The sequence below is a fragment of the Ochotona princeps genome, chromosome 19 (assembly GCF_030435755.1).
Source record: "Ochotona princeps isolate mOchPri1 chromosome 19, mOchPri1.hap1, whole genome shotgun sequence".
Taxonomy (NCBI): Eukaryota; Metazoa; Chordata; class Mammalia; order Lagomorpha; family Ochotonidae; genus Ochotona; species Ochotona princeps.
Window position 1 is genome coordinate 44,419,733 of NC_080850.1, and position 22,805 is coordinate 44,442,537.

Below are 22,805 nucleotides of genomic sequence, written 5' to 3' on the forward strand. Positions count from 1 at the left end.
CACACGCTCCCTCAGTCTATGTCTTGGTCCCTCTGCAAGAGGCCGGTCTGTCATGGCTTCAGCGCACGCAGAGCTTGGCCAAGCTGGAACAAAATGAAGCATCCCCAGCATTTGCAACAGTTTACCTTTTGCACTACCTGAATGAGCTCAAGCCCCATGTCATATTTGTATGTATGTATATATGTAGAATATGTATATATGCATATATGTATAATGTATTATACACACATATATATATTTTACACACACCTGGTAAGATTTAAAGCAATTGGTCAAAATATTTAAACAACTTGAAGTTTAATAAAGTAAGCCACAGTCTTACTGCAGCAAGAATTCCCAAGCAGCAAGCAATACTGACCAAATCTTTCCCATCACCTGTTCTAGATTTTTTTTAAACCTTCAGGTTTACACTTTTGAAGTCCTATATTGTTTACCAAGTAGAAACACTTGCACTCAATTTCTGAGACATATGAGCCCTTAGTTATCTCAGATGGATGTAACCACAACTATATTGTTTACACTGGTTGAAAATACTGAGAGGAACCGCAGGGCCCCAGCTCCCAGACATCATACTCTGCTTTCTGCATTAGCTGTTGGCATCCTAGCATCCAAAGTTCTCCTGATTACTAGTGTTGGTTACACGACAATACAATAGCATCTTTATTTCCCTGATGTTCTATTAAAATATGCAGAATTACGTTTTGGGGACACTGTGCTATTCAACAGCTATGGGTTCAACATTGGAGTACATTGTGTCATATCAAAATGCATTTGGGCATATTCAAGGTTATAATCACCATCTTTTTTTCTTGGCGGAGTCTAAGGGGACAATACCAATATTCTGCCAAGAAGAACTTTCCAGCTGTTAACAGAGAACCCGATAGTCATATCTACATGGCAATTTAAAGGCATCTCAGTAAAAGCTTGGTCCTTGGTTACCAGTGTTGCAGTGTCTCATCATTCTGGTGGGCGTGGTGTTCCCAACGCTGGTGTTCTTCCTTCTGTGGACAAAATTCAGTATAAAAGTATTTGCTACATTGTGCATGCTAGATGTTAAAAAGGAGGACTGCCCAGACTTGTAGAGTGTGCTAGTAACCTGGCATTTTACTGACATCTTTGGAATAGAGTTCCAACCCACTGCCATCCTGGCCAACTTCTGAGTGGCTCAGGACGGGAAAAGGAAGGCACGCCTTGTGCTCCTGGGTGCTTTCTCACACTCCTTCCTAACAGAACTCCGTCGGAAATGTGCTATCTCATGCTGGTGGACCAAACAGGGTGCAGGCTAGTTCAAACTCTGTTAAAGACGACAAATAAAAGGAAAGCAAATGAGGCCTAACCTCTATAACAAGTCAGTGGTCTTCCCAAAATGAAAGGAACTCAGTGAGTCACTTGCTGCCAAAGCGAAAATAGGAATTCCTAGAGAAGAGTCTGGATGGTGGATTAGATACTCCAGGTGACGGAAAAGAAGTTTATGAATGGTAGAATTAAAAGATAATTGTGTGTGTGTGCAGAAAAATGGAAATCCAAGCATACTTTTTCTAAAACAGCACATGTATTGTGAAGGTTTGGAAGAGCCCTTTGTGTGGTGGCAGCAGTGCAGTAAGCGAACCTGAATCAAGGAGCTCTTGGTGCTGAGTCCTTATTCTCTCAAATGTCACCTTGTTCCCTTGTGATCAAAGCCCTAACTACCGCCACTGTGTGACAATCACAGCTCCTCGACTTCTGGAGGTTAAGTGCTGTCACCAGGGATTCCAAGCCATCCTCTAATAATTCCTCCTCAGACTCCAGTTCCACAGAGCCGCTCCCATGTTTCACCCCCGTCTACCTCATCAAACTGCAAATAGTATATCTGAAGGATCAACAAATTATTCAGTGTTTTCGCCTGTCTTCATTACCAATGCACTAGCAGCGGCCATGTTTAATTATGTTACCTGAGCCAGCATATAAAAGCCAAAAGCTCTACAACCTTATTTCAGCCTCTCATAAGATTTAACCTAATGCAGTTTTTAAGATTCTATTCTGAAATGACTTGGAAAGAAACTCATTAAAAGCCACACTGTCCAAGATGCTATGCAGTGAGAAATAACCTGGAAGACTTTTGACCTGTCCCATGGAATATTATGTCAAATAAAGATTGTTAAATCTGAATGATAAAATGGGGTGATAATGGGGAGATTTTCAGAGGAATGAATGAGTAAGTAAGTGAACTTATAACCATCAAGCTATAAACCATTCTGTTTCTGGTAACTTGAGTCTATCAAAATTACACAGAATGCGAAGGAACGGATTCCAAGGTTAGTAAAGAAATCGGAAGAGTAAAACTATCAATAGGGTGTAACCATTATCTTGTTTGAAGCATACCTCATACATTTACATACACATTATAATGGTCAAATTTCCTTTAGTCTTTTTTTTCTTTCAAGAAAACGTACTGACAAGTGTACACCAGTGCTATAAAGCCAGACGATGCTCTCCTGATGAGCAGGGCCAAGAGTTGTCACTTTTGCTGTGACTGTCCTCTTACTGCTGTGTCCTGACCTTTCATGACGAGAAACAATTGATATTCTCTCCAGTCCCCAATTTTGTTTTATTTAAAAGAAATATTTTTCTTCATCAGCAATCAAAATGAAACATTCAGAAGTTGCTAAATACATGTTATGGTTTTATAAAGTATTATGCAAAGATTTCTGAATTGATATTTTCCACTACTTACTTCCAAAAAAAAATCTAGAATACTAGTAAAACCAATACATAATCAACACAAACTAAAAAGGAAATTCACAAGAGCTCAATAAAAATAAAATTCCTTTTCCCTATTTATGACTTTGGTTAATAAAATTTCCATAAAACTATCCCATTCCTTTCTACTACTTCGTATACTAGATTTTCTTCTAATTTCCATAGAGCGGTACAGATCATCTCATCCTGAGTCAATGATTCTCTAACATTTCATTTTGTTAGTTGACAATTTCCCCACGTATTTCCCATGTGGTTACAGAATGCTCTGTCGGCCTCGGAGAAAGGAAGCCTCATGTGTGCCTCTTAACAATGTCTCACGTTTCTGTGATGCCAGGACCCTCCACTCTAAGCAATGCCAAAAAGGGTGTTTGGATTCAAATGAAAAAAAAAGGGGGGGCGATTCCCTAGCAACTTACAAAAACATTTATATTTAATAATAGTTTATGCAGAACAGTGAAAAATCTAAAAATGTAAAGTATAATTATTTACAGCACAGGTAAACTACTTCAAAATATTCAGTCCTTGGAGTGGGCATTGTGGCATAGCGAGCTACTGGTCTGAGCCTTGGTTGCTCCATTTCCTAGCCAAGTCCCTGCCAAAGCAACTCAGAATAGCCATGCAAGATTGCGCATGCTACCACCCGTGCATGAGGCTTGGCAGGGACTCCTGCCCTCAACCTGTGTGTGTGTGAATCCGACTTCCTCAAATCATCACAACAAACCTATTACTCCTGTATGTAAGAAAACAGACTCTGATCAATGTGATCTTTCCCCCCAAATCATGGTTTCTTACTCTAAGACTTCATGTAATAGCTAGCTACATTCTCACACATTTTGTTTCTCCTTCTTGCTCATTGATCAGACTTAACTCTTGACCTGAGAGAGCCACGTGCCAGTATTATTTTTCTTCCCCCTTTTCAGACCATCCCATATACCAAGTTGCCTCTACATGTACTGCTATTACCATTTAAACCTTTGTCGTACAGATTCACTTCTGTCCCAAAGGGCAAACTCTGTGAAACTCAGCTCAGTGTACCAACATCCATCATTTCTCTTATTACATTGCTTTTTCCATTTATAAAGGCAAAATAAATTCACCTTTCAAAGCAGTCCTAACACCATGACACATTGTTGAATTTATAGCCAAGCCTGAAGATTATAAGATTTTCCCTTCATACGAGACAGCATGGCATTCAGCTCCCCCTTTTGTTTGCTTACTAACAACAGGATTTGTGCCATCATCTACAAATTCAAAATTACATGTAAGTATTGGTTCCCCAGAGGTAGCTAAACCTTACTTTTGAAGCAAACAAACATAAAGCCACCCCTTTTCCCCCATGGATTACTAACAAAATGCTACAGAATTCAACTTGAAAGTGGAATCCTTTAAAAATATTTCCACTAGGTAAAAGGCTAACAAAAATTTACAAAGATACAAGTATGTTAGAACATGCAGGAAATATATAAAATTTATTCTTTGAATCCTATAAAAGTAAAATCCCTGACATAGAAATTATAGTAGCTTCTTTTCCCTTATCACTATGAAATATCACTAAACACAGGAGACCCAAAACTGCTCTTCCAGTTTTCCCGCGTGTTAAATGAGAAGGCCTTCAACGATATACATTCCATGAATCTGTGTATTTCTTTATTACAAAGAGTTGGTGGATACTGAAGAGTAAATATATTAATGTTTAGTTGCAGAAGTGGCAAGGGAGAAGTGTACTGATCATTCCAATCTAAATCTTGCTCACAGTTCTTTCCAACGGATGCCATTTGTAAAAGAAAATACTTCCTTCAGTGTGCATCTATTAGCACAGCAGAGAGCAAAATCCACAGCAGGCAGGCCCTTAGGGAGCTTCTCAGGAAATATTTTATTGTTGCATGTTTTAGATGAAGCCAACTGCATAACTGTGATTAGTGAACATGTTTACAAAACAGATACATATGCAGGATGGCAGATACAGAACTTCAGGTTAGAAGGCAACTAACCCTACCTGGATTACTTAACTCCAGGTGTTCAATCCACTAAACCTGAGGTCTTCTTCTCTGGCACTGGTCTTTCCATAATTGATGGTTGTGTCAAAATATTTGGAAATTCCACGTTCTGACAGAGAAAGATGAACCAGGGGAGAAGAATAGAGCTGACTGAACTGTGTCTCCGAAATACTGAATAGCAGGAAGACAGGAATACCAGCTGCAGAGTAGAAGCCAGAGGACAGAGAATAAAATGGTTTCTGAGGACAGCAGAAATGTAGCAGAGCTGTAGACAAATGAGTAGACCCATCTGTTGTCAGTCCGGTAATTAACAGACATACCAGGAGTCTGGAGAATTAGACGATGTTCTTAGTAAACCAGAAAAAGAAAACACAGTAAGGATCAAACAATGGTAGAAATGGAGACTAGGTTGTTACGATTGTTGAGATTGTGTGATGTTGTAAGTGGAATTCCATCAAGCAATTATAAAGATCAGAGTTTTGCCTCTGCCTCTGCTGACAAGTGGCTGAACTGGCATAGATGAAGTATCAGTAGATCCGGGGAGGGATTGTGAAGTTGTGGTGGTTCCACAGTCATCAGTGGAGGTAGTGAACTGAGATGGACGATGGCCAAGAAGGAATTAAAACAGGTAACACAACATGTTCAGAAAATGAGGAAGAAAGAGTGAACAGCTTCAAGATGAAAGCCGACTTCACAGTTTAGGAACGTGGAATCTAAAATGTAATAAGCCCTGAGACTAAGCAGCCTTCCTTCCTTCTAACTTACACAAAACTTAGGTTTTTTTTACTCCATGGGTAGTGAAATTAGCAGGTGTAAGAATAATGGATAGTACGCTTTAAGCTGTGTTTCACAATAAAATGTGAATTCTTAAATAATGTGGTTCTGCAATTTTATGTGGATTGAGAAGTTCCAACTACTGTGGTAGGCGAAGCATCCACCTGCACTGCTGGCGCCCCCTATTGGCACCCATTTGTATCCCAACTGCTCCTCTTCCAATGCAGCTCCCTGTTAATGGCCGGGGAAAGCAGCAGAGGAAGGCCCAAGTCCTTGGGCCCCCATACCCATTTGGGTGACCCAGATGCAGCTGCTGGCTCCTGGCTTTGGAGCCACCGTCATCACTGAGGGAGTAAACCAGAGTATGGAAGCTCTCTACTTCTCTCTTTCCCTCTTTCTCTGATGCTGTGGCCATTTGAAGAACTAACCAGCACGCATACCTAACTCCAACCCATCTGATCCATTTTCAGTAAATCTGAAGCCACTCAAAAATACAAATCTACTAATTAGCAAAGAAGTAACCATAGGTTCTGTATATTTTTTTGTATTTCAACAAAAAATTTAGAAACAGTTACTCAATTGTGACTTTAGAAATTATATCTTCTCTCTGGTTTTCATTTATATTAGGACTTGGAAAGAAAAAAAATCTTATTGTTAAGCATTTTCCATGATGCAATTTAATAAGTACAGGGATTCTCCCATCCCCTTCCTCCCTCCCCATTCATTTTTAAACTGTGTCTTTAAAATGCTTAATTTCTATTTATTTTCAATAATCTTCTACTTTAAAAAGCATGTTATTGAAATTATTGCAGGTTAATATGTACGTTTAATTGTCCTCCATATTTTGTGAGGCATATATTGAAAAGAGTATGCACTATTTATCTACTATGGGAGAAACGTTCTGTATATATTTTCCATTCAAAAAAAAAAGAAGAAAATGTAATGCATTCTTATGCCATCTTATGGTTTTAAAATGTGTGGAGACATTGGAAAGCTGAGTGATATTGTCTCAAAATATCCTGTGATATTATAGAACTTTCAATTCTTTTGCTTTAAAAAAGAAATTAATAATCCATCAAAAATTCATCTTCGAAGGAATGATGCTGGATCCCATGGAAATGCCCTCCGTGGGACAGTGGCCCATCCCCCATAACTGACACCAGCCAGCCGGAGTACACCAAGGCTGTTCATGCCAAGAGGTCACTGTTGCTATCACTTGGGTGACATGCCTGGCCCCAATGGCTTCCAAAAACAAGCAAAGAACCTGACTGCCGAAGAAACAAGACAGAGAACTACAACAAGACCACCTTATCAAGAATGGCAGTTACAGATTATCAGAATAATATAACATCACCTACTTCTTTAAGGTTTCATTTAAAATTTAAGCAATATGGGTACACATGTAATATGCAACATCCAACAATTGCAAAAATATGACCAGATTTCACTACCCAGCCTGGCTTGAAACTGTTTGATTTCAATGCAGGATGACTAAAGAATAAGATAATGCAGAAATTTGTAGTGTGATCCTCAAATAGAAATAGAATCCTCATTATTTGGTATTTTTCTTTTTCCTTCTAATTTTCATTTTATTTTAAAGGCAGAGATTGGGAGACAGCGACTCCCTCCGCAGACCCTGGGAACACCTGGATCTGAGCTGGAGTGAGGCCGTAATCTCAGGCTCTACCTCTGTTACCTACATTTTTCTGCAAAATGTAAAACGTTACAGAGAAAAATTCTGTTACCTTCTTTTATCATGTAGAGAGTATTTTGTGAGTGGCTGTGTTAGGCTTCTGCAGCAGGGTTCCACGGAACCTGAGAGTTCACGCCAAGCACATGTGCACAGCCTGTCACAGTGCATTTAACTGGAACACCAGTTGTATGCAAACATTCAGAGAAATATTATTTATATTCTTAGTGAAAAGTCACGCATTGATGTTTTAATGTGAATAAAACCAACCATAATTCTGTTCGGGGAAGTATATGTCAATCAATGAGGTTTTTTTGTTTTTTTTTTTTGTTTTTTTTTGTTTGTTTTTTTAGTGTACAGCAACTGTTCAAAGACATTTTATTTTCTAATCAGGTTACTTCTAATGCAGACCACGCCCAAGCATCTTCCATCACCTATGTCCTTAGCCTTCTTAAGGAGCATTGAAGACCCTGACCTGAGCTAAGTGGATAATGTAGTGTTAGTATAAACAATGTTACTGTTGTCCCCAGCCCTGTGGGCAACACCAGAGCCACCACTCGGACACATCAACCACAGCACCTGGCGTTAGGAGTACTTCCTCCCACTCTACAGATTTTTAGTTTGACAGTGTCTCAGGGACTTCTCTTTTGCTGTTTTTGCTTTTACAAGCATCAGCACCTGTGTCCACGCCAAACACCACAGAGTATTTTGCCTCACGTATTTTGTGAGGGATTAATATTCAGAATAGTCAAGAAACTTAAAAAAAATAGCTAAAAATAATCAATTTTTAAGGAAAAAGAAAGACTCATTTCTCAAAAGGTACACACATATCAAACTGATACTTGGAAAAAAATGCTGATCATCATCAAGGAAGAAAAATGTAAATTTAAACTAGGATGAGGATGGCTTGTGGTGCCTCATGTACAGCTATTCACTGCAGCAGCGCCATCCCACATGGGTCCTAGTCCTCCATGCTCCACATCTGATCCATCTCTTTGCCAAAATTCTGAGAAAAACAGCAGAAGATGGCTGAAGAAACTTATAGTCCCATGTGGGCGCCGCTTCTAATCCTGGCAGCTCTGCTTCCCATCCAGCTCCCTGCTTGTGGCCTGGGAAAGCAGTCCAGGATGGCCCAAAGTCTTGGGACCCTGCACCCTGCATGGGAGACACGGAAGAAGCTCTTGGCTCTGGATTGGCTCAGCTCCAGCCACTGCAGCCACTTAGAGAGTGAACCATCAGACGGAAGATCTTCCTCTCTGTCTCTCCTCCTCTCTGTATATCTGCTTTTCCAATAAAAAATGAATAAATCTTAAAAGAATCCAGGGAGAGAGGGGGAGGCTGGGAGAGAAAGAGATGATAGGCTGATGGCATAAGCTTCTCCTGGGTCTTCCACGCAGGCAGGAGGGGCCCGAACACTGGGCCATCTGCTGCTTTTCACAGGCCATCAGCAAGGAGCTGGATCAAAAACAGGCCAGCCAGGAAACAGACCACCACCCTTACGATGCCAGCATCACAAACAGCAGCCTCACATGCTTGGCCACGGTGCCAGCTCCACTTTGTGGATCTGAAAAAGTCAACAGACGGAGGTAGAGATTTAAGTTTGAAACCTCCTTCATTTGTCATTGGCATGAACTACTTCCCAAGAGTCCCAGTGTCTTTCAGATATTGAACTGTTTTCATCTTTTGTGTCAGTTTGTCAGATATTGACACCATATATTCTGAGGTTAAATGGCATCAGAGCATTTCCACCTATCACTTTCTAGAGAAAGTATGTATCTTACCTTCCTTCCTCAAGCATCATACTGCTGACTGCAGAGCTGGGAAGATGCAGGCAGTAACCCACTATGATACAGCACTTCTGCCATGCAGACCAATCACAAGAGGCCCAGATAACCTCAGGATTATAATAGCCTCATTCAATAGCTGTGAGTTTTGCGTATGCACTGATATTTTAATATAAGGTATTCAATTTCAGTTACATCATTTTATCACAATTCCTTAACAAGTGCCTTTTCCTAGAATTTAACACTCAGCCTTCATGAGCAGGTGTAGCTTTAAGTGGATCCCAAAGACTCACCTCCTGGTTTGCTGAAAACTTTGCTAATATCAACATTGAGAGTCTGATGGTTCAGGAAACTCTACAGGCCCAAGCAAACAGACATACGGCTGGTGACCTGAACTCATGGATTCTCTAAAGTATTTCTGCAACTGCCTAGTTAATGAGGGACCTGGATGCCTTCTAGCTTGGAACCACTGCCAAGTTCCTTTCCTCATAGAATCCCTACACCACTGCCTCCAGCTGTCAATTCTGATGCTAGACTCTTGGCCGACAGATGGCTGCACAGGTTCCGTTGCTGTCAGACTTCAAACAGCACCCATGAGCCACTCTCCAGTTAGGCTCACAGGAATCAAACATTTGGCTTTATTAAGACCCTCTTTGCCCCCACCACCCCACTTGATGGAAACTTTAATATTTCTTTTAAAGATTCACTGTAAAAATTAAATCAGATTCATGAGATGCCTTGTCCAGGTGTGAACTATGTATCAGCCATTTTTCTGTTCCAGTAGGCCGTTGATACGTAACCCAGTTACTCCTCAATGTGGCTGACACATCCATATCCATATTACTTCAAATCCTTTTGTCTTTCATCTATTTTTCACACATAACTTGTATTTGCATATAAAAGTAAGAAGCCACTTGCAAGAGTAACAAAAGCCCCTATCATTACGTTTATCATTTTGGATGGAAAGAAAATCTAGGAAAAATAATGCAAATTCGAGTAATGAAGCGTTCTTCAGTGTGGGCTGATGAAATGAATTTCAGAGATGATCTAAAAGACAAGTCCAGGCTCTGAAACTGAGGTCAGAAAATTGTGACCAGCCCACAATATTGTTTGTAAATAATGTTTAAAGAAATGTTTGTGTCTTTATGTCAAATGCAGGGTAGCCGAGAGAGGAGGAGATACAGTGGCTTCCATCTGCTACCACACTACACAAATGGCTCTCAGAGCCAGGTGTGGGCCAGGACAAAGTTAGATCCCAGAAACGCCACCCTAGTCTCCCAAATGCCTAGCAGGGGCTCATGTACTGCAGCCAGCCTCTGCTGCCTTCCAAGATGTATCAGCAACAAGCAAGATCGGAAGCAGAGCAGCCTGGACTGAAAGGGGCCCTCCAATAAGGGATACTGGCACCACAAGCATTGGCTTAATGTGCTGTGCAACACTGGGGCCAGTGATTTTTCACTGGACCACAGGCGTGCCTGTGACGTTCCATCTCATCAACAGCTGCTTTTTTTTTTTTACAAGAACTCAGACACCCGTGTGAGAGAACAACAAGCCAACCAAGCTTAAATTATTTACTGCCTGACCTTTTTAAAGAAATGATTTGACAAACTCCACTCCAGAGTCCTAATGAACAAATACATTTACCAGTTCACTCAGTGCAGGGAGGAGGACTTGGGGAAAATGGAAAGCTGGTCTCAAGCTGCTGCTGAATTTTCAGAAATGGGAAGAAACATCCTTTTTCTCCTTCCCCCCCCCCGCCCCAGAAAAGTCATACAAAGTTTCACAGAGCACGACATTACCTGGAGTCTTCAGGGACCAATAGACAAGTCTATACCCAAAATAAACGGCAGAGGTCTGAGAGCCTACACCGTCAGCTGCTGGCATGTTTATGCTAACAAGGCACATTTCTGTTTACCATGCAACTTTGAGAATGCCGGCATCATTTTCCAAAACTGTATCTAAATTCTCTGACAGTGAAGCATTAGCAAGTTCTGTTACCCTGGGCCAAAAAAACCAAAAAAAAATTGGCTCTTTCATGAAATAAAAATCATCTTTTACATAGAAAAATAACCATGAGTGCAGGTTGAAGAAGATCTTAATATATGCTGGAATTTATACACAGTAATAAAACCAAGGCCAACAATTTGTCAGCAAAGAAATATGTTCATAAACTGATTATTAAAAATTGTGCTTCCTTAGAAGGTAGTTTAAATTGGATTCATCTTAAGTTCTTATGTCGTTTTCCTATATAAGTTTTCACACACAAAAAAAAAATCACCATGAATATTGGGTTTTGTGCTGTCAATTCCAATTGAAATGGAAGAAAATTAGGTTAGAATGCCTAGATCCATAATTTTCAATAGTATTTTTTTACATATTTGAAAAAGATACCACACTCCCCAGCTGTGCACAACTTATGTTGCAATGTTCCACTGCTGGGAGAAAAGCAGCCAGTAGCTGGTGGGCTTCCTGGGCCTGCTTAATGCCAAATTTATGTTAACCATACCAGTGCATCAGTATAGTCACCAAGCTTATTCTATTTTTTTGTACAGATTTATTTAATTTTATTGGAAAGTCAGGTTTACAAAGAATCAGAGGCAGACCAAGTCAGATCATAGCGCCAGATGGCATACATATGGGTCAGTTCAGTGGGCAGGCCAGGACTAGAGGTTGGCTGAACTGGGCTAGGCTGTAGCACCTGCCAGCATGAGCTGGACTTGGGGGTAGGCTGGGCTGAAACACGCTGCAGTACTCACGGGTGGATGCTGAGGTAAGGCAAGCATGCCAGCCTGGGCCACAGCTCCCACAAGCAAATGTAAGACTTGGGAAAGGAGGGGGTGGCGGCGAGCACAGCAGGGTAGCTGTGGGGACTCTCCTGCTGGGACTTGTGGGCATGAGAGCTGGGACTGCGGGCAGACCAGGCTGGGCAGGGCTACAACACCTGTTGGTCTACATGTGAGCTGGGTTAGGGGGAAGAGTCAGGCTGGTTTAAGTGACATTATCCACCGGTGTATACATAAGCCAGAGGAAGTGTAGGCTGGTTGGGCTTTGCCACAGCATCATCTGGCAAGTGCTAGAACTGAGGGCAAGTCCCATCAAACTAGACTGCACAACCACCAGGGAGGTGCAAGATCTTGGGCTGGGAGTAGGCTTAGTTAGAGAAACTGTGGGCACCTCTCTTATTGGCTGTAGTTCCCACTGGTGAGCATGAGAACCAGGGCTGCGGGTGGAACTAGCTAGACAGGAGGACCATGTCAGCCAATGGACCTTGGAAGAATTTCCTCAACTTGGAAATCATCTCAAAATCATCAAAACCACTTAAGCGGTATCCTCAGAACGTACTCCACATCGGGGACCCTGGGATGACATTGGGTGGCCTTCCCCCTTTCCTGGGTACTGGTATGTTTGGGTTGCTGGGAGCAGCCCTCTCTCGTCCTCTCTCCATTTTCCCCAGATACCAGAAATAAGAAAGGAGATTGGAGGCAGTTTCTTCATCCACTTCTTCCCATCCCTTGGTCCTCCCCACCCTAATTGATGGTCCACATGGGCATGCATCCCTCTCAACTACATAAACACCATCAAAAATAAAATGAATTTATTATTTGAAAAAATACACTACATCACTGCAGGAAACATCAGTAATACAAGGTGTTATAATCTGGAAGTTTTGTTCAATATTACCATACTTAGCATACTACTTTAATAAAACACTGTCTTAAGGCTCCCTAGCAGAATGACTAGTAAGAACTTGGTGACAAATTATGTACGAGTCAAGTCAAGCAGCAGAAAGTGATGCACTACTACCCTTTGTAGCGACATAACAAAAGATACTCCAAATGGGATGAACATGAGATGGTAAGCAGAGTTGGCTCTCTTGCCATTTCTCATTGTTCTAGCCCAGCAAATGAGCCGATGGAGCAGACACCACTGTCATGTCACTCTTGACTTTTAGCAACGTCAGTTTTAACCCACAACAGCCTTGAGAGACAAGAGGGAGGCTGGGGCCTCCTGGTGGCTAAAAAGGACGTGGATCACCTGACTTTTGGCCTTAGCACTCCAACCCTTTGGGACGCTGGTGTTTGGCAATGGGATGAAGACAAAGACATGCTCACTGTTCTGTTTGGGTTAAAGCTGTGTTCTTCATTTGGTCAAACCTTACCCTTCAGGAAAAACTTTGATTTGTAGGAGTGAATTAATTCACTTCTTTACTGTAGTACTATGGAACTCTGTAGAGTACAGTGTTGATTTGACCCTACTATTTCATGTATATGCTTTTAAAATTTGTATCTTTCAGTCACAGAAAAAGAAAAACAAAGGTAATGGACAGACACACAAAAAGTGATCTCCCATTCTCTGGTTCACTCACCAAATGCTTGCAATGGCGAGAGTTGTGAGGACGCTGAAGCCAAGTGCTGGGAGTACAACCCACGTCTCCCCACTAGATATCAGGAGATACAGAGAGAAAGAACTTCTATGCACTGGTTCTCCCCAAGTGGCTCCAACAGCCACAGCTGAGATTATCTGAAGCCAGGATCCGGGAGCTTCTTCTGGGTCTCCCATGCAGGTGTGGGATCCCAAGGCTTTGAGCCATCTTCTACTGCCTTCCCAGGCCACAAGCAGTGAACTGGAAGGGAAGTGGAGCAGCCGGACACAAAATGACGCCCATATGAGATCCTGGGATATGCAAGGTGAGGATTTGAGCCCCAGGCTATCACGCCAGGCCCAGATGTGGGCATTTCAATGACCAGGCAGAATGCCTATTCCCATTGTCCTGGATATGGTTTTGCTTCTGCCCATTTTACTCCTTGGGATTATGCTTTTCATCCTTCTTCAGGATCAGCCACATGCAGGTTGACTGCATCCAGGTGATTTCTAAACAAAGCCTTAGTAACTTAAGTCACAGAATTAGATTCTCTAAAATCTTGCACATAAACTCTGCAGGAATATGAAATGCATCTGCTATACTGAATTTATTCTTTCACTTCCTCTTTGGACAGCTGAGAGAAGTGCCATGTGTCCAAAGACAGGCCAGTAAAACCTGCTGCAGAAAAGGAAACTCGCTGGCTGTGCCATCCCCATCTGTACTGCCACATACTCCAAGACAGCCATGGAGGCCATCCCAGGATCATCCGTGGCATTCCTGGCATGGCTTTTGAAGACCAACAGATACAATACCACAGGAAGAGTAAGCACCGGAACCCAGCTCAGTTCAGAGAAATGTTAAGTACGTGTAGTTTATATTTTGAATTGTAGTTGCACATATAATCTTGATTTAATGCAACAACAGCAGCAAGATCAACCAAAAGCTATAATATGCATGTCATTGGATATCATATTTGAAATGGGTGTCATAAGAAATATAAGTAACAGGGCCATCATGGTAGTCTAGTGGCTAAAAGTCCTTACTCATATGGGTTCTGGTTTGTGTCCCAGCTGCTCCACTTCCCATTCAGCTCCCTGCTTGTGCCTGGAAAACCAGTTGAGAACCACCCAAAGCCTTGGGACCCTGTATTCACGTGGAAGACCAGGAAGAAGCTCCTGGCTCCTGGTTTTGCATCAGCTCAGCTCTTGCCATTGCGGCCACTTGGGAGGTACATCAGCGGACAGAAGGTCTTCCTCTCTGTCTCTCCTCTCTGTATATCTCACTTTACAATAAAAATAAAATAAATCTTTAAAAAAATACAAGTAACAGTAGTCAGCAGGAAGAAATGATGACTAACAATTAGAATACCAGGGAGCACTAATAAGGATGAAGACTGAAACCGCTGCACAGGATGGTGGAACTCCGCTTGTCAGAAAGCAGCTCCGACAGCGCTCCAAGGAGATGGAATGAAGTCAAAGATGGAAGAACTTGGCAGTGAGCTTGCTCCAAGTGGGTATTAAAGTGACATGAGCCCAGATCATTGAGCTTTGCAGAGGGAACTGAAACAATTGCTATAAGAAAAAAAAAAAAGAGTTGTTGACTAACATCCAACAAAAGCTGCAGGAAGGAATGCTAAGTGGCCACAACAGACTCCACTAGTAGTGGAAACAAAAAAAAAAAAAAAGGAGGGAATTAGGCAGAAATGGTGATGATTGTGCTATGAAAAATAAGCACCTGCATTAGAAATAACAGTAGCATTTGCTGGCAGCAGTGTGAGTAGAAGCAAAATAACAATCGCATGACATTTGAGAATCCTTTATCTGTAGGGGTCACAGGAAGACTTCAGTGACAATTGCACTTATAGATGGAGCACTGGGTGACTGCTAACCAGAGCCGGAGACGGAAACACCTGAGAGATGACCTGAGAAAAACACGCAGATAAGATCAGTTTGGGCCGCATTGAATTTGAAGGAACAGCAAGATTTTATTACTGCAAATGTCATGTCAACAGCTATAGATGACAACATGCCAGGGAAAAAGACATGAGGCCCTGTTAGAGACCCCGCCACGCTCACTGTTACCTGAGCAGAGGCCGAAAGAGAACCGCAAGGGCTGCTGTGAGGGTCTTGTGATGAAACGGAAATAGAACACTTGAAAATAAAAGGGTTCCAAACGCATTTCCTTTGAATTGGAATCCGAGTCCTCTGCCTCTATTTTAGGCCTTTTCAAATTCACTTATCCTTATTTCTACGAAGAATATTCCCTTGCATAGGTTTTAAGACTGTACGTTTGTTGTTAGCAACATTTGCTAAGTAAGCAACAAATTAAGGTTTGGTGACTATCACATAATAATGTTCCAAACCATTCTTCATTGTCTTACATGAGGATTATTATTATTTTCTTATCCCTCAATTCTCAAAATGTTTATATATACATATATGTATGCTTAGACTTCCCTAAAACCTGAAAGAATTGTATTCTTGGATGTCCTAGAATGTTTTCAAGAGTTCAATATGCTAGAGAATGAATCACATGGAGGAAGAACATTGCTATTAAGAATAAGGGAAATGCAAGGTGAAGTCAGTTCTTAGGTAAAGCAGATGTCTCTCTGCAAAAACTCCTTCAGATAACGGAAAGTAGCTGGGAGGGAGGAAGTCCGAGACCCTTGTATTCCTTAGGGCCACACTCAAGGGCTTCCCTTACAGTGAGGAAGGAGGCATTAGGGTGCCTGGGCCTGCTTGCCATGCAAGACAGCGACTAGGCTTCAGTAAACATCAATGGGCTGTGGACACAGTCCTTTCAGATAGCCCAAGGTACTAGATTCCAAGATTGGTTTTCAGGAAGGGTCCCAATATGGGTTGGGAAAGGTATAAACAAGATTTAATTTGAGCTGGAACAGCTTCAGGTTCTGTTTACTGACAAGTATCAGTTCACTTACAGTAGCACACAAGCACCATAAATAAAGATGCAAAATGATTGAAGGAACAAAACTCTGTTCAGAACTTGCTGTTTGCAAAGCTTATTCTGGACTTGATGTTTAACTAATGTTTCCTGTGAGGATATTTCCCCAAGTGGTGAACTGCTTCTCATGCAGGTTATATAAATGATTACACGATAAGGCCAGGACTGTAAGGATGCAGGCCTCTGACTACTTTAGTACCAGCTTCTGGGACACATTCATTTTTTAGCTACCGCCTTCTTGCAGCTGCAAATCACTAGATTAAAAAAAAAAAACTATGTCCTCTTCACATTTTAAGAAACTAATCATGATCATAACCTGCAATCCAGAAACAGAAAAGCAGAAATACACAGATGCTTTCGCTGCTGCATGGAGATAAGATGTGCTGGGTTCTGTGGGACCTGTGTGGCGGGGGTCTACACTGAAGGACTCTGGGACCCCCTGTTTCCTTTCTGCTTGGGTTCCTTAGCTCCCCTTTGCTAGGAGAAAGAAGAATGCAGAAGTTCCACTGTAGGTGCCCACCCACTGTAGGTGCCCACCCCACTGTAAGTGGACAGAATATACAGCAGCTGGTAATGCTTCCCCTGATTGTCTGCTTTGGTTTCCTATCGTAAACACTGACATGTTATACTTTCAAAGTTCAATTTTTATTTCAGAGGTAATCAGTAACACTCATTAGTAAGCAACTTGTGTGTTAACTATTGATAAAGCATACTATAAAACAGGTAGGCGTGAGGAAACTTAGTTTTACCACTGCCTACTCAAGTCCAATACAGGATATGCTCAAGGATTTGTGTGCCCATTGAAAAACTAGGATGAGTTTATTTAAGAGGGATGGAGACAGCGAGAAAGGGGTTTAGAGAGGGACAGAGGGAACACCCAAGTAAAGGACCATCCCCTAGATGCTAGGAAGGCCTGGGGCTAAAGCCCAAGTCCTCAGGACCTAAACTCCATCAGCCATGTGAGTGGCAGAGACACAACCACTTCACCATCAACACTGCCCACAGTGGTGTATGTCAATAGGAGGGTGGAGTAAGAACCAGACAGACCGACTGACCCAGGCTCTCAGATAAGCAATGCATGTGCTCCAAAGGCTAGAGCACTTGAGTCTTCCTCTGCTGCTTTCCCAGGCTGTAAGTAGGGAGCTGGATGGGAAGTGGAACAGCAGAGACCAGAACCAGTGTCCATAGGGTATGCTGGCAGCTGCAGGCAGAAGAAGCTGTTGAGCCTATATATATATGCTAAAATTCCAATAAAATTTCCCATGTAGTTCCAAAAATTACCCAACTTCAGATTGCACGTGACCTGATTACACATTAAGGACAGCTTTAGTCTATTTTGCAGCCCGTACTATTCAACGGATAGATATAAATAAACCTCTCTGATAGCCAAATGCAAACATTTTGGCAAGATGAGTTATGCATTTAATTACTAGTGGAAAATCAAAATGCTTCTTAATCATCAATTATACTTCAAGGAAATTTCACAAGAAAAATGTGAAGTGGATCTGATTGAGAGTTATTAGAGATTGTAATAACTACGTTATTATTACTTTTCCACATTTTTGTCTCTAAAATATACTTAAATGTCACACAGTATATTTCACCAGTTCTTTCTGTATTCCTAGTCCTTTCTTGTTTCATTTTTGAATGTCACATCATAGCTTTCACAGCACTAATATTCTTTTGATTTTTCTCATCTTATTTCATAGCTGTTTAGCTAAAATAGTTGCAAAGTAATTTGGATTAGCACAGATGTAAATTAATATTAGATTTAATAAGATTTTTAAGAGTTAAAAATACAATAAAAACTTACATTTAGAGACGGCCAATGTGGCACAGATAGTAAGCCACCACCTGCAATACCCACATTCTACATGTCAGTGTTAAGGTTGGAATTCATTTCTGACCCAGCTTCACACCAACGCCCATCCTGGAAGGCAACCACAGGTGGTGGTGGCTCAACCCCTGTATGGATTGCCAAGTTCCAGACTTTGGGCTGATCAAGCCTTGGTTATCAAAGGCATTTGGAAAGTGACCAAGCAGATGCCTTTTCAAATAGAGGAAAATATAATTTTTAAGAAAGCATGTATTGAGAATATATTTTAGAAGCTTGTGTTTATGCACTGGAAAAGGATGTGACAAAGCAATAAATAATTCATCTGCTTCATTGCCAAATATCTACTACGGCTGATGTGGGGAGAGGGAAAGGCCAGGAATCAGGAATCCAATACGGTTGGCTCGCATGTGTGGCAGGGTTCCTACCGCTTGGGCCATGGTCTGCTGTCCTGCAGGATGCCACAACAGGCATCTAAACTGGAAACAGAGCAAGTGACTCCAACTAGCACTCCCCTATGGGCTGCACCAAAAAGCCTCCCTGAAAGACACACTTCGGGATGAGTGCACTGAATCTACAAAATAGTTCTCATGTGACCTCATGTGACGTCTTCCCCAGCAGGGACCTTGTTAGGCTTTTCCCTTTTAGGACAATAGTTCTGCTGTAGCTCATGAATTCATCTGGTGGGAATAAAAATCACTTAAAGGGCTAAGAAGGTGGGAAAAATGAGAGGAATATGGCTCCTCCAGTACTTTATGAAGTTCTTCAAAAACTTCATGGAACACAGAATAACTTCATTTTTGTACAAAATATACTTGAAATCCATGTAAACATTTTTCGAAATAGAAACTTTCCATGAACAGTTTAAAATGCCTTCTCCGAATGGATGTTTTACCTTTGAAGAAAAACCCTTCATGCAGAGTCACCACAGTGAGCCTCATTCTTGCTCCATACAAGGGAAAGCAAGCTAGCTTAAGTCCGGCTTGGGCAAGAACTTGTTATAGAGGTTGAAAGGTGATGAGTGTGATCCCTGCCTCTGGCCATGAATCAACACATAGGTCAGTCGGTCTCTCTCTCTCTCAAACACACACACACACACACACACACCGAAATACAGAAAGGAAAAAAAAGCTTAAATGAATGAATGGATTTAAGGACTATAATGAAACATATCAAATGTTCACTGTGTGATGTAGTGACACGAAACCCCAAATAACCAATGAATCAACTGCTACAATTGCTAAGTTATTTCAGTGCTATGTATGTAAAATGTATTATTTAAACATCAATCACTTTCTTGTAACCCAGGAAAAAAACATTAAGTAAATAAAATTCCTAAGGCTATTATCATAGAAATCAAAATTTTAGAGCAACTGGGAATAAAACTAGCAAAACTCATTTAACAATTTATTGGAAGTTTTCCTTTATAGGAAATTTAACATAGCATTTTATAAACTTCCAGTACATGGGAAACGTATAGTACTTTAAAATGTAATGCTTAATGGATGAGAAATTCATACATTAGATAATATTCATTAAGTCCTGACAAAATTTAAACTGCTATAAACATTTTAAAGCTGATATGCAAATGCATAGAAGTAAAATAACGAGCTAAAGTATATTTTATCAGACAAACTACATAACGTTTCATTTTCTCTTAGAAAAAGCTTTTGTTTAAAGCATAAAGTTTTGGGCTAAGGATTAACAAATATACTAGTGGGGAAAATAAACTAAAATGAATACTGTTATTACCAATCAGAAATGCACAGACAACTGGAATTACTATGAAAGGATTTTAAGAAGTTCATGGAAGTGGATGGAGGATGTTGGTTTGTCTGCATATTTAAAATTATCTGAAGCAGCTGAATAAAACAGCTTCATTTCCATTTCACAAAATCCTATTTCTACTTTAACAATAAGACAAATAAGTTATCTGAAACTGATGCTACTGTTAGAAGTATTATGAACTGAAAGCAAACATTTCTACATGGACCTTATTTTACTTGAGACATTTATGTAGAAACCACATGTAAGCAAACCTGGCTATTAAATATTGAATTATGTGAAATATGACCTCCCAATAGAGAACTTCTCATTAAATATAAACTGTAGAACTTGACTGTAAAGCTAATTGCATGCTTTACATCAAGGTAAGAAGCTTCTGTACTGCAAAGGAAACCATCAATAAAGCAGGGCGCCAACCAACAGAATGGGGCAAAATACACACTCAACAATAGAGGATTCATATCTAGAATGTACAAAGACTTCCACAATCCAGTTGAGTTGTGGTTGAAGGACACTGAATGCATGTTTTTCAAAAGAAGAAATGCAACAGACAGATGAGAAAATGGGCAGGTTCTCTATCAGACTGTCGCAATGAAAACCAATGATGTTCCACCTGACTCTGGGGAGCCTGGCCTCATGCAGAAATCAGCAAATGAAAATTGTTGGCAAGGATGTGTGAGAAAAGTATACTAAAGCCCTGTTGGGCAGCCGGCCGGCTAGCTCCGGTCCACGCCTCCCCTATCCGCCTCATCCCTGCCTGGTCCTTCCTGCTGGCCCCTGTGGCCCCCAGTGCGGTGCCGCGACCCCCCACCCTAGCACCTCTGCGGAACCTGGTGCTGCGAGTGGCACGGAGAGCTTGTGGGCGGAGGCCTGCACCTGCTCACTGCCTTGGCACTTGGCGCTCCCTGTCCACCTCTGCCAAGGCGACTGGACTCTGCACCAGACGGTCTCTGCTCTCAGTGCATAAATTCAGAGAAACGTGAATGGATCATGACAGAAAATGACATCGGAACTGTGGGAATCAGCCATGCTGCACAGGAAGCTTTGGGAGATGTTTTTTGTAGCCTGCCTAAAGTTGGGACAAAGTTGAAAAAACAAGATGAACTTGGTGCTTTGGAAAGCGTGAAGGCTGCTAGTGAACTCTCCTCTGTCAAGGGAAGTGACGGAAATCAATGAAGCCCTTGCAGAAAACCCAGGACTCATTAACAAAGCTTCTGATGAACATGGTTGGCTGATCAAGATGGCACTGAGTAACCCTTCAGAACTAGATGAGCTAATGAGTGAAGAAGCCTGTGAGAAATACATCACCTCTACTGAGGAGGGAAAGGGGAGCTCTCACGTGAACTAGTCTTGGAGTAACTGGATCCAGCACTGCTACTTTAACTTAGTGGTGGACAGAGGACTCAGAGTGGCAACCTTTAGCAACAGAGATGGCAAGAGAGACTTCTTCAGACTCTGCTCCTGGAAGAACATGTCCCCTAACTTTCAAATGACCACAGATGAACACAATATGCACCTTTTTCACACCTCATGACTGTTACACTAGGCTCCAGGCACTAGCATTCAGAATGCATGAAATTAGTAAAAACTAATTATATAAATAGTTCAAGATGACATTGTTATCTGAAGCCGTACATAATATCACTTGCTCATTGGGGGTTGAAATGCAATGACCTTTCCATTGGAACCAACTGGGAATAGATTTTTGTTAATTGTACAATGCCAGATAAAGGGCACCACCACCATCATTTTGTAATATCCTGCATTTGCTGGTGTTACTTTATACAGTGACGCAGCAGCTGTGCAACAAAATTTAATGAACAATACAGTTTTCAACTTAAACAAAAAGCCCTGTTGGTGGGAACATAAACTGGAACCACTATGAAAGTCAGTGTGGAGATTTCCTCCCAACAGTTAAAAGTGGATCCAGGCCTCCTTCTCTGGGGAATAGAGCCAAATGCAATAAATCTGCATTTGAGAGGGAGTTACCTGAAGCCCTATGTTTATAGCAACAAAAAGCAAAATAGTGAAGACACGAGCAACCCAAACGCCCATGAAGAGATCACTATATAAAGAATCTGCAGTATATACACTCCACGGAATACTACTCAGCCATAAAAAGAATGAAGTTTTTACCGTTTGCAACAAAATGGGGTTAGCTGGGATTCACTATGCTTAGTGAACTAAGCCAGTCCCCACGGAACAAATGTCATGTGTTCTCTCTGATATCCAACGACTAATACACCAAGTACAGTATTTACATGAACGTACAGCACAGAGACAGAATGTGTCTCTACATTTGATTAGTGTAGGATACACATTAATACCTACAAACACTTACCACTAGTCTACAATACTATTTTTCAACCTTTTCTACTACTTACTATGTCACGAGACATTTGTGTTTGATTAGAAAGTTAAGCTGGTAACCCTTGTAAGACTGTGCTTTTGTGGCAAGTTGGGAGCGGATTAGAGGGAGGAAAGAAAGCAAGGGAGTGGGCCGAATCCCTGTGCTGACAAAGTTGTATCATGGAAAACACTGAATAGTAAGTACATGTTCTTGCATGCAGCTGATGTTTCTGCCTTTACAGCAGTAACAAATGTTTCAAGCTTTCTCTTTCTGCATTCAGCATGCCAGAAAAAATTCATTATAAGCTAATTGTTTGAAAATGTTTCATAAGAATAAACCTGTAAGATAAAAATAAAATTAAACATAAAGAGTTAATGAGCTTACAATGTTATTTATCGCCCCAGAATCCTAATCTGTATTAATCACTATTTGGCTGTGCAATTGTTTATCTAAAACAAATGTCCATTTTGCAAGTGACTACTGAAGACATGTTTGACTATCTTAAAAAGAATAGATGCTGAGACAAAA